This window comes from Chenopodium quinoa, unplaced genomic scaffold (assembly GCF_001683475.1).
Source record: "Chenopodium quinoa cultivar QQ74 unplaced genomic scaffold, ASM168347v1, whole genome shotgun sequence".
In the NCBI taxonomy this organism is placed as follows: domain Eukaryota; kingdom Viridiplantae; phylum Streptophyta; class Magnoliopsida; order Caryophyllales; family Amaranthaceae; genus Chenopodium; species Chenopodium quinoa.
In genome coordinates this window covers 1919859-1932729 of record NW_018743503.1, presented here as the reverse complement: position 1 = coordinate 1932729, position 12871 = coordinate 1919859, and positions in this window count along the sequence as shown.

Genomic DNA, 12871 nt, shown 5'->3' with positions numbered 1-12871 from the left:
GACAAGCCAAGAAGTTGCATCGGAGAACCTTGGGATGGCATATTTTATCTCAATAAATCTTAATGATATGTTAGGTGCATGTTTAGGTTTTCAAATCTTGCGATGATTAATTGAGTTCACTTAAATCAACCAACATAGAAACCCTAGGTCCCTAAAATATTGAGCTAAAATATGCCATCCCAAGAACAACACTTACCGAACTAATGCGCGTATGGGATGGGCTATGCCAAAGCGACGCATCACTACTTCCTTAGGAACGTAAGGTATATTAGGTATACAAGTTGTCTTGGTTAAGCTCAATGATATCGGTAAAGAGTCCTTAGATGTCATGGCAATGGAAATAAAATGTCAAGGAAGCATTAGATGCGACATTTTATCGAACCAAGAGTAGCTTGGAGCTATTAGCAATTGGATTGCTTACCCTAAAATATTAAGTGTTAAGACAAGCCAAAGCATTCTAAATCACTTTTTGATTTTTGGGATCTTGGAATCATTTTATTCTCGCCTAAAAAGGACTAATGTTAATGCGTGGATAAAATGCTCAATAAGATTGAAAATTTGCATGAACGCTTTAAATTTCAAACTTATTGGTTTATGAATGGTTTCTCATTTCAAATTCTTTCAATTGTAGAAACATTTCTGCAAGTAATTCAAACAAACAACTTTATGTTCCCGGGACTCTCCGACAAGTTGTCTTTTAGCCTTAACTTGGTCAACTACAAAGAGTGGGAGGAGGAACTCAGGAAAACTCTTCAGAATTGCTCCTTGGAGTACACTCTTGATACTCCCATTCCAAGCTTTTTCTCTAAGGGAATATTGACCGATGAGGTTCATGAAAAATGGTCTTCCGATTGCAACAAAGTCTCACGACTTATGGCTAATTCCATCCCGGAAGATTGGAAGGAAAGGCTCTCCTTCTATTTTCCGGACATGTTCCTCAAAGGACTTGAGGACGTTGTCAATATAAGAGTCACCAAGAGTAACAATGGCAACTATGATGGACTTGTGTTTGATTTGACTAGGTCACTCTCGAACATGAATATAAAGCCACCGGAAAAGGGTTACCTTGCTAAGGAAAAGTACCGGCTTTAGTCAAGGGTATGTAATACCAAATTGAGACCCGGTATGCCCATTCGACCTCATGTGCTTAGAATGACTAGGCTCTTAAAGCACATGGAGCTTCTCAGAATCCCATTGGAGGATGAGATGTCGGGTCATATCTTACTTGCTTCTCTACACTCGGGCTATGATGCTCTCAGGGCACATACAACGGCTTCTCCAAGCCACCTCTCATGGAGCAAGCAAAGGCCCTTGAAGAAGAAGGTCAAAGCGAAGATGCGATGCTTCTATTGTGGTGGACAAGACCACTACAAGAGCGAATGCAAGCTCTTCCGAAAGGAGGAGGTAGGAGGAGAGAAATGTTTCATCTACCATAGGTATCTTCCTTAACACTTGTAGAAAGCTATTCATAGGTATTGGATACCACATATGACTCACTTTACGTTGTCTTTTTCAGGAACCAAGTGAGAGGGCTTCACAAGTGGATGTGCAACCACAAGCGGACGACAAAGATGGTCTTTTGATTGTGCTTGTAGGCGCATTTATTTTGTCTATGATTTGTAATTAAACAATGATTGTTTCTTATGCTTTTGAACATACTTTTGATCTATGGTGTTGGACACCAAGTTATTTTGATAACAAGACTTAATTAATGGTTGGATTGTTAAAATTTCTTGTTTATATGTTCTATAAAACTGCATATGTTTAGACAAATTTATGATACCGCCAAAAGGGCTAGGACCATCGAGTTGAATCAAACCTACTTGTGGCATTGTCGTCTTGGCCACATTAACGTCAAACGCATCAAGAAACTTCTTCAAGAAGGTGTTCTTGACTCGTTCGACTTGGAGTCGTTTGAAAATTGCGAAGGATGTCTATTAGGCAAGATGATAAAGCAGCCATTCTCTAAGTTGGGAGAAAGGGCAAGTGACTTATTGGGTCTAATACATACGGATGTATGTGGATCAATAAGTACACCCGCAAGCCAAGGTTATCGGTATTTCATTACCTTCACGGACGATTATAGTAGATATGGTTATGTCTACCTTATGTCGAATAAATCTGAATCTTTTGAAAAATTCAAAGAATTTTAGAGTGAAGTTGAAAATCAACTTGGCAAGAAAATAAAAGCACTTCGATCGGATCGGGGTGGCGAGTATTTGAGCCATGAATTCGATGATCACTTGAAAGAAAATGGTATTCTTTCAGAGTTAACACCTCCCAAAACTCCACAATGGAACGGAGTATCCGAACGGTTCGATCAATGATGGGTCTTAGTGAACTTCCTATCTCTTTCTTGGGACACGCACTTCTAACTACGGCCCTAACACTAAACCGTGCTCCGTCAACAGCTATCGAAAAGACTCCATATCAATTATGGACCAAGAAACCTCTGAGGTTGTCTTTTCTTAAGATTTAGGGTTGCGAAGCAAATGTCAAGAGATTAATTTCTGACAAACTTCACTCAAAATCGGACAAGTGTTTCTTTGTGGGCTACCTAAAAGAAACCAAGGGGTATTACTTCTACAATAAATCCGAGAAAAAAGTGTTAGTTGCTCGTGATGGTGTCTTTTTGGAGAAGGAATACCTTTCCAAAATGACAAGTGGGAGGAAAATTGAACTGACAAAACTGACAATCAAAGTGCTTTAGAAGCAGCTGTTGACATTGGTCAGAGTCAAACCGGCAATGCAAATGCTCACCCCATTACCCTGCATAGGTCGCAACGACCAAGATTTCAATCAGACAGATACCTTGGTATTGTCTTAACCGAAGATTTAGACATCCTAGTTATGGATGGAGATGAGCCAGTGACATACAAACAAGCTATGACGAGCCCCGACTCTGCTAAATGGCAAGAGGCCATGAAATCCGAGATGGCATCCATGTCTGAAAATCAAGTCTGGGACTTAATTTTGCCCGAAGGTTGTACACCTATCGTTCGCAAATGGATTTTCTAATTGAAAACAGACAAAGATGGAAATGTATCTATATACAAATCTAGACTGGTGGCAAAAGGTTACAGGAAAATTCACGGAGTTGAATATGATGACACCTTTTCACCAGTTGCAATGCTTAAGTCCGTCCGGATAATCCTAGCAGTTGCTGCACATTACGATTATGAAATATGGCAAATGGATGTCAAAATCGCCTTCCTCAATGGGATTTTGGAAGAAACTGTGTATATGACACAGCCGAAAGGTTTTGTTGATATAAGCAGTGTTAAGAAGGTATGCATGCTTAAGAAGGCATGAAAGGAATGGTGTCCTTCCAACAAGTGTATTATTCCGATAGAGGGTTCGGGATTATCGGAAAGCTAATTCTTCAGTAAGGTCAAGTGATCGGAATGTCTAGGTGGAGGACGCTTCCGATCAGTAATATTAATGTACAATTAATATTACAACTTAATCTTGACTAAACCCTTCGGGTCACACCCAATCGAGTAACCGATCCGAGGTGACGAATCAATCCGAAAGATTAGATGAGTTGTTAGAGTATTACGAACAAAAACGTCGGATATCAAGCTTAGAGCGTCAAGATCGAGCGTCAAGATCGAGCGTCGCAAGTCGAGTCGAATTTAGAATTCGACGAGACGTAAAATCAATCGAGTTACAAGTACGTGCCTAGCCGTAGCCTTGCATTGGCCTAGCCATGTGAGTGCTAGGCTAGGCAAGCCCCATTGCAAGCCCAGTATGCTAGGCATGCTAGGCTCATGATGCTAGCTAGCCATGGCAGCCCCGCACCATCGCATAGCAGCATGCTATGCTGTGCATGGTGTTGGGCGCAAGCAGCCTTGCTAGCGTGCTGGGCGCTAGCAGCCTTGCTAGCATGCTAGGCGCTAGCAGCAGAAGCATAGCTTTTGCAGCCTAGTGCATCGCAGCACTGCAAGCAGCACGCACCAGCCAGCAGCGTGCTAGGCATGCTGGGCTGTGCGTGTGCCTCGCATAGCAGCGTCCAGCGCCACGCGCCAAGCAGCAGCGTAGCAGTGCGTGCTGGCTGGCTGGCTGCGCATGCATGCGTGTGTGCTGGTTGGCTGGCCAGGCTGCCCAGCCTTGGCGCTGGGCGCTAGCTGGCAGCCTTGGTAGCCAAGGCAGACTACCAGCCAGCCACTTGGATAGGGAGGATCTGGTTTGTGTGTGTGGGGACCAAAGGTGGTGGCCATTGCCTTGGGCACCAAGGCTATGGTCCCCCCCTCTTGAAAGGTCCTCACCTAATCACTCTTCCTCCATTTGACACTTGTAACTCATTGATTGCATTGCTCATTAATTTGTTTTTGATTAAAATAAATTAGTAGGAAAATGCAATTCTCCCACATGGATGGGAGAAGGGAGAATCAAGTCTCCTTTCCCTATAAATACTCAAGTTTGGGTTTGGGAAAAACCACTTGAGTTGAACTCAATGAGGCATCTCCCTTAAGGTGAGAAAACCTCTAAGTTCGTAATACTCTAGTCTTTCTTGGTCTAGCCCCAACTAACCTTCGGGGTAGGGGTCGTTCGGGTCGGGTCTCGAGGGTGGATTCCGTTGAAGGCCGTCGCACTTGCGAGGCTAGAGCTTTTGAAGTAAGAGGTCGATTTGCGAGCGAAGCACGCATCGAGGGTATAATTTCTTTCTCTCTTCTTTTAATTTTTGCTTAATTATGTTGATGCTTGTTTTAATTGCTTTAGTTATCGAGGCGGGTCTTGGGGGATTTCCTTTCCGCGTAGTGTGGGTCACTACGAAACCCTACAAGGCAAGCAGAAGTTAGGATCTGCGATTCGATGAAGCCATTAGTAAGTTTGGTTTTGTCAAGAACTGAGATGAGTCTTGTGTCTACAAGAAAGTCAGTGGGAGTGACATTGCATTGCTAGTCTTATATGTCGATGACATATTATTCATTGGAAACAGCATTAAACTGTTAGAGTCCGTAAAGGGCTGGCTGGGAAACTACTTTTCAATGAAGGACTTAGGAGAGGCACATTACATATTGGGCATCAAGATCTATAGGGATGATTGGATTGAGCCAAAGTACCTATATAGATAAGGTACTGGAACGATTCAACATGGAAGGGGCCAAGAGAGGGCACCTACCCATGTCCCATGGCATAACTCTCAACAAGAAACAGTGTCCACAGACACGTGATGAGCGGGAGAGAATGAGTCAGATTGCATATGCTTCGCTTATTGGATCGATCATGTATGTCATGATATGTAATAAGCCGGATGTATCATATGCCTTGAGTGCTACGAGCCGATACCATTCAGACCCAGGAGAGGCGCATTGGACTGCGGCCAAGAATATCCTAAATTACCTGACAAGGAACAAGGATAATTTCCTTGTCTATGGTGGCTGTAACGAGTTAGTTGTTGAAGGTTATACTGACGCGAGCTTCCAGACTGACAGAGGTGACTGCAAGTCGCAGTCGGGGTACATATTCTGCCTTAAGCGAAGCACCACTTCAGATTCCTCAACTGAAGGCGAATACTTGGCAGCTTCGGAAGCAGCTAAGTAAGCAGTTTGGATTCGTAAGTTCATTAGTACATTTCTCAATTAGCTATCCGAACTTTTTTCCTCGACCATGAGTATTATAAGTTCTCTTGTTTGAGTACTAGTCGTTTTGATGTTGTCAAACGTCTGCCGTAAATGGGGTTTATAACGGCAACACTCGGCCGACTAAGTCCTCTTAGTAAGGGAAGCTAACAATACAAGACTGGGAATGTCCCCCTATTAACAGTAGGGAAATTGTCTTTGTTGTTTACAAGGCCTCTCGAAGAGCGAGGCTGTAAAAATGCATGGCCTAGCTCATATGGATTTTAAAAATCATCTGCTTATTGACAATCAAACTCGGGAATCGAGAAATACTTCTGGACGTAATAAGGATGACGAAGAATCTTATCTTACAGTTCTTGAAGAGACATTAAGTGACATAGGAAAGGGGCTATACACAATTTGCACACTTGTCAGGAAGGACAGGTGGGAGATTGAAAGGAATGGTGTCCGTATTATTCCGATAGAGGGTTCAGAATTATTGGAAAGCTAATTCTTCAGTAAGGTCAAGTGATCGGAATGCTTAGGTGGAGGCCGTTTACGATCAGTAATATTAATGTATAATTAATATTACAACTTAATCTTGACTGAACCCTTCGGGTCGAACCCAATCGAACAACCGATCCGAGACGACGAATCAATCCGGAGGATTTGATTAGTCGTCGGAGTTTTACGAACAAAGACGTCGCATACCGAGCTTAAAGCGTCGAGATCGAGCGTCACAAGTCGAGTCGAGTTTGGAATTCGACGAGACATGAAATCAATCAAGTTACAAGTACGAGCCTAGCTGTAGCCTCGCAATTGCCTAGCCATGTGAGTGCTAGGCTAGGCAAGACCCATCGCAAGCCTAGCATGCTAGGCGTGCTAGGCCCATGCATGCTAGCTTGCAAGCACACCATGAGTCCAAGCAACGCAAGGCTAGGCCTTGCTTGCATGCTAGGCGCTAGCGCAAGGCATGGGCTGGCACTGCTCGCCTAGCCATCGCAGCCACGCACCATCGCATAGCAACATGCTAGGCGTGCTATGCTATGCATGGTGCTAGGCGCTGGCAGCCTCGCTAGCACAACATCAAGCAGCAGCGATGCGTGTGCGTGTGCGTGTGCCTTGCTAGCACAGCACCAAGCAACATCGATGCGTGTGCGTGTGCCTCGCTAGCACAACACCAAGCAGCAGCGATGCGTGTGCGTGTGCGTATGCCTAGCATTGCAGCGCCCAGCATGCGTGGCTCGCTAGCAGCACGCATAATGGCTTTGCGTGGGGTGCTTGCTGGCTAGCTGCGATGTATGCGTGTGTGTGTTGGCTGGGTGGCTGGCCAACCTTGGTGCTAGGCGCCAGCTGGCAGCCTTGGCAGCTAAGGCAGGCTGCCTGCCAACCACATGGAGGGATGCCGATTTGATTAAGTGGGAACCAAGGGTTGTGGGCATTGCCTTGGGAATCAAGGCTATGGTCCCTCCCTTGGATATGGTCCTCACCTAATCTTTCATCCTCCTTGTGCCACTTGTAACTTATTGATTGCATTGTAATTTTATTTTTGTTTTAATTAAAATAAAATGGGAAAATTACAAATCTCCTACATTGATTGAGAGTGGGAATTCAAGGTTCATTTCCCTATAAATACCAAGGTTTTGGGATTTGGGAAGAACACTTGGTCGTAAAACTCTAGTTTTTATTGGTCGGGTCCCGACTAACCTTCGGGACTTGGATCGTTCGGGTCGGGTTCGTGGGTACTAGCCGTCGAAGACCTTCGCGTTTGTAGTGTTCAAGTAGGAGCTCGGGTTTCGAGCGAAGCACGCGTCAAGGGTAAGAATGTGTTTTCTCTCTCTTTAATTAGTGTGCGGTTCTTGGGTGGGTTTCCCTTCCGTGTAGAGTCGGACTCTACGAAACCCAACAAAGGAATGGGAAGAGGAACTCAAGAAAACTCTTCGGAATTGTTCGTTGGAGTACACTCTTGATACTCCCATTCCAAGCTTCTTCTCTAAGGGAATCATGAGCGATGAGGCTCATGATAAATGGTCATCCAATTGCAAGAAAGTCTCACAACTAATCGCTAATTTCATCCCAGAAGATTGGAAGGAAAAGCTCTCCTTCTATTTTCCAGACATGTTCCTCAAAGCACTTGAGGATGTTGTCAATGTGAGAGTCACCAAGAGTGACAATGGCAATTATGACGGACTAGTGTTTAATGTGACTAGGTTACTTTCGAACATGAAGATAAAGCCACCGGAAGTGGGTTGTCTTGCTAAGGTGCGGCGCCGGCTTTGGTCAAGGGTCTACAACACCAAATTGAGACCTGGTATGCCCCTCCGACCTCTTGTGCTTGGAATGACTAGGCTCTTCAAGCACATGCAACTTCTCGGAATCTCATTGGAGGATGAGATGGCGGGTCATATCTTGCTTGCTTCACTCCACTCGGGTTATGGTGCACTTAGAGTGCATATAGCTGCGGGAAAAGAGACACGCTCTTTAAGAGAGGTGGTGCAATTGCTTAACCGAGCCACCTCCTATGGAGCAACCGAGAGGCCCTTGAGAGCAAGGAAAAGGGAGTTCAAGAACAAGGCGAAGATGCGATGCTTCTATTATGGTGGGCAAGGCCACTACAAGAGGGAATGCAAGCTATTCCGAAAGGATGAGGAGGAGAGGAATGTGGCATCTGCCTCAGGTATCTTCATTAACACTTGTGTATAAAGCTATTCATAGGTATTGGGTACCATGTGTAACTCACTTTATGTTTCCTTTTCAGGAACCAAGTGAGATGGCTTCACAAGTGGATGTGCAACTACGAGCGGACGACAAAGATGGTCTTTCGAACGTGCTTGTATGCACATTTATTTTTGTCTATGGCTTGTAATTAACTAGTCTTCTCATGCTTTATAACATACCTTTGATTTACGGTGTTGGACACCGGGTTACTTTGATCACAAGACGAAAGCAATGGTTGTTTTTTGAAATGTCTTGATTATATGTTTTATGTAATTGCATGTTTTACATATGATTAGAGAAATTGACGATACCGCCAAAAGAGCTAAGACCATCGAGTCAAATCAAACCTACATGTGGCATTGTCATCTTGGCCACATTAACATCAAATGCATCAAGAAACTTCTTCATGAGGGTATTCTTGACTCATTCGACATGGAATCGTTTGAAAATTGCGAAAGATGTCTATTAGGTGAGATGATAAAGCAGTAATTCTCCAAGTTGGGGGAAAGGGCTAGTGACTTATTAGGTCTAATACATATAGATGTATGTGGACCAATGAGTTCACCTACAAGGAATGATTGTCGATATTTCATCACCTTCACGGACGACTATTATAGATATGGTTATATCTACCTTATGTCGAACAAATTTGAATCTTTTGAGAAATTCAAAGGGTTTCAGAGTGAAGTTGAAAATCATCTTAGCAAGAAAAACAAAGCACTTCGATCGGATCGAGGTGGTGAGTATATGAGCCACGAATTCGACGATCATTTGAAAGAAAATGGTAATCTTTCAGAGTTGACACCTCCCAAAACTCCACAATGGAACGGAGTGTCCGAATTGAACTTGTTAGACATGGTTCGATCAATGATGAATCTTAGTGAACTTCCTATCTCTTTCTAGGGACACGCACTTCTAACTGCGGCACTAACATTTAACCGTGCTCCGTCAAAATCTATCGAAAAGACTCCATATGAATTATGGACGAAGAAACCTCCAAGGTTGTCTTTTCTTAAGATTTGGGTTTGCGAAGCATATGTCAAAAGATTGATTTCTGACAAACTTCACCAAAAATCTGACAAGTGTTTCTTTGTGGGCTACCCAAAAGAAACCAAAGGGTATTACTTCTACAACAAATCCGAGAACAAAGTGTTTGTTGCTCATGATGGTATCTTTTTGGAGAAGGAACACCTTTCTAAAATGACAAGTGGGAGGAAAATCGAACTCGACGAAGTTCGAGAGGTCGAGGAACAAAGTCAACCTGACAAAACAGACAATCAAAGTGCTTTAGAAGCAGCTAATAACATTGGTCAGAATCAAACCGACAATGTAAATGCTCAACCTATTACCCTGCGTAGGTCGTAACGGCCAAGATCTCAACCAGACAGATACCTTGGTATTGTCTTAGCCGAAGATCAAGACATCCTAGTTATGGATAGAGATGAACCAGCGACATACAAACAAGCTATGACGGGCCCCGACTCTACAAAATGGCAAGAGGCCATGATATCCGAGATGGACTCAATGTCCGAAAATCAAGTCTGGGACTTGGTTGATTGGCCCGAAGGTTACAAACGTTTTGATTGCAAATGGATTTTAAAGTTGAAGACAAATAAAGATGGAAATGTATCTATATACAAAGCTAGACTGGTGGCAAAAGGTTACAGGCAAATTCACAGCGTTGATTATGATTAAACCTTTTCGCAAGTCGCAATTCTTAAGTCCTTCCGGATTATCCTAGCGATTACTGCATATTATAATTATGAAAAATGGCAAATGGATGTCAAAACCGCCTTCCTTAATGGGATTTTGGAAGAAAATGTATATATGACACATTCGGAAGGTTTTATTGATGCAAGCAATGCTTGGAAGGTATGCAAGTTTAAGAAGTCCATTTATGGACTAAAGCAGGCAAGCACAAGTTGGAATCTGCGATTCGATGAAGCCATTAGTAAGTTTGGTTTTATCAAGAATCCAGATGAGTCTTGTATTTACAAGAAGGTCAGTGGGAGTGACATCGCATTCCTAGTCTTATATGACGATGAATTACTCATTGGAAATATCACTAAATTGTTAGAGTCCGTAAAGGGCTGGCTTGGCAAGTGCTTTTCAATGAAGGACTTGGGAGAGTCATAGTACATATTGGGCATCAAAATCTATAGGAATAGATCTAAAAGGATGATTGGTTGAGCCAAAGTACTTATATTGATAAGGTACTGGCTCGATTCAACATGGAACGGGCCAAGAGAGGGCACCTATTTATGTCTCATGGCATAACTCTCAGTAAGAAGCAATGTCCACAGACACTTGATGAGCAAGTGAGGATGAGTCAGATTCCATATGCTTCTCTTATTGGATTGATCATGTATGCCATGATATGTATTAGGCCAGATGTATCGTATGCCTTGAGTGCTACGAGCCGATTCCAATCAGACCCAAGAGAGGCGCATTGGACTGCGGCCAAGAATATCCTAAAGTACCTGAAAAGGAACAGGGATAAGTTTCTGGTCTATGGTGGCTGTAATGATTTGGTTGTTGAAGGTTACACTGACGCAAGCTTCTAGACTGACAGAGACTACTCTAAGTCGCAGTCAGGGTACATATTCTGCCTGAATGGAGGAGCTTTTAGTTAGAAGAGTGCTGAGCAAAGCACCACTGCAGATTCTACAACTAAAGCCGAATACTTGGCAGCTTCGGAAGCAGCTAAGGAAGCAGTTTGGATTCGTATGTTCATTAGTGAACTTGGTATTGTACCCTCCATCAAGGGTCCGATAGACCTCTATTGTGATAATAATGGAGCCATTGCTCAGGACACCAGAAGGTCAAACATGTCAAGTGGCGATTTCACATGATAAGGGAATGGAAGTCCTAGGGTGAAATCATAATTTGTAATATTGGAACGGACGACAATGTAGCCGTTCTATTGACTTAACCTTTGCCTCAATTGAAGCACAACAAGCACGTTGAAGCAATGGGAATCATGCATGTTGGAGATTGACTTTTATTTCCCTATATATGTGTTTTAATTAAACTTGATGTCTTAATGAAAAACACTACGTTAAACCATTCGATTTTGGAGCAATTAAATTTTCTACAAATTTATTATTACTCCATTTCTATTTAATTGTGGTGTAGAATTAAATAATGAGTCCATTCAATATCTGAGAATATTCAAAACAGGGTATTAAGACCATGTCTTGGATAAAGAAACACCTGTTAAGTGAACATTGAATATGTAAATAAAAAATTATCCCTAATCAAGGTCATTTAAACGATGGACGATTAATGACGACTTGAGATTAGTGTGTAGTATGATTTATAGCACCGTTTCTTGTGCTACAAGGACATGATTGTCATAAATCATTTGCACAGGTACTAGTTTACAACTTTACCGGATCAACCTATGAGAGTAGTTTAAGAGACTTAAAAACTGTCATAAGTACATTTCTTATTTTAACTATCAGAACTTTTTTCCTCGACCATGAGTATTTTAAGTTCTCTTGTTTGAGTACTTGTCGTTTTGATGTTGTCAAACGTTTGCCGTAAATGGGGTTTATAACGGCAACACTCGGCCGACTAGGTCCTCTTAGTAAGGGAAGCTAAGAATATAAGATTGGGAATGTCCCCCTATTAACAGTAGAGAAAATGTCTTTGTTGTTTACAAGGCCTCTCGAAGAGAAAGACTGTGAAAATGCATGGCCGAGCTCATATACATTTTAGAAATCATCTGCTTATTGACAGTCAAACTCGGGAATCGAGAAACACTTCTGGACGTAATAAGGATGACGAAGAATCTTACTTTATAGTTCATGAAGAGACATTAAGCGACATAGGAAAGGGGCTATACACAATTTGCACACTTGTCCGGAAGGACAAGTGGGATATTGAAAGGAATGGTGTCCTTCCAACAAGTGTATTATTCCGATAGAAGGTTCCGAAATATCAGAAAACTAATTCTTCAGTGAGGTCAAGTGATCGGAATGCCTAGGTGGAGGCCGCTTCCGATAAGTAATATTAATGCATAATTAATATTGCGGCTTAATCTTGACTGAACCCTTCGGGTCGCACCCCTATCGAATAACCGACCCGAAATGACGAATCAATCCGAAGGATTAGATGAGTCATTAGAGTATTACGAACAAACACATCGGATATCAAGCTTAGAGCGTCGAGACCGAGCGTCGCAAGTCGAATCGAATTTAGAATTCGAAGAGACGTGGAATCAAGTAAGTGACGAGTACTAGCCAAGCCGTAGCATCGCATTGGTCTCCCCATGCGATTGCTAGGCTAGGCAAGATGTCAAACCGCATGCGTGCTTGTGTGCCTAGCATTGCCTAACACACGCACATTGCACAGCACGAGCATCGCAAGATGCGTGCCATGCGCATGTGTATGGCTGGACATGCATGGCTGGGCGTGCTTGCTAGCATAGCAGTACTAGTCGCATCATCGCTACCATCGCAGCATGTTTGGGCATCACACAACACAGTATCGCAAGCCATGCGTGCTTTTGGCTGTGCGTGCTTGCTAGTATATGAGCACCAAGCAGCAGCAGCTGGCTGTGCGTGCTTGTTAGCGTGTAACACCAA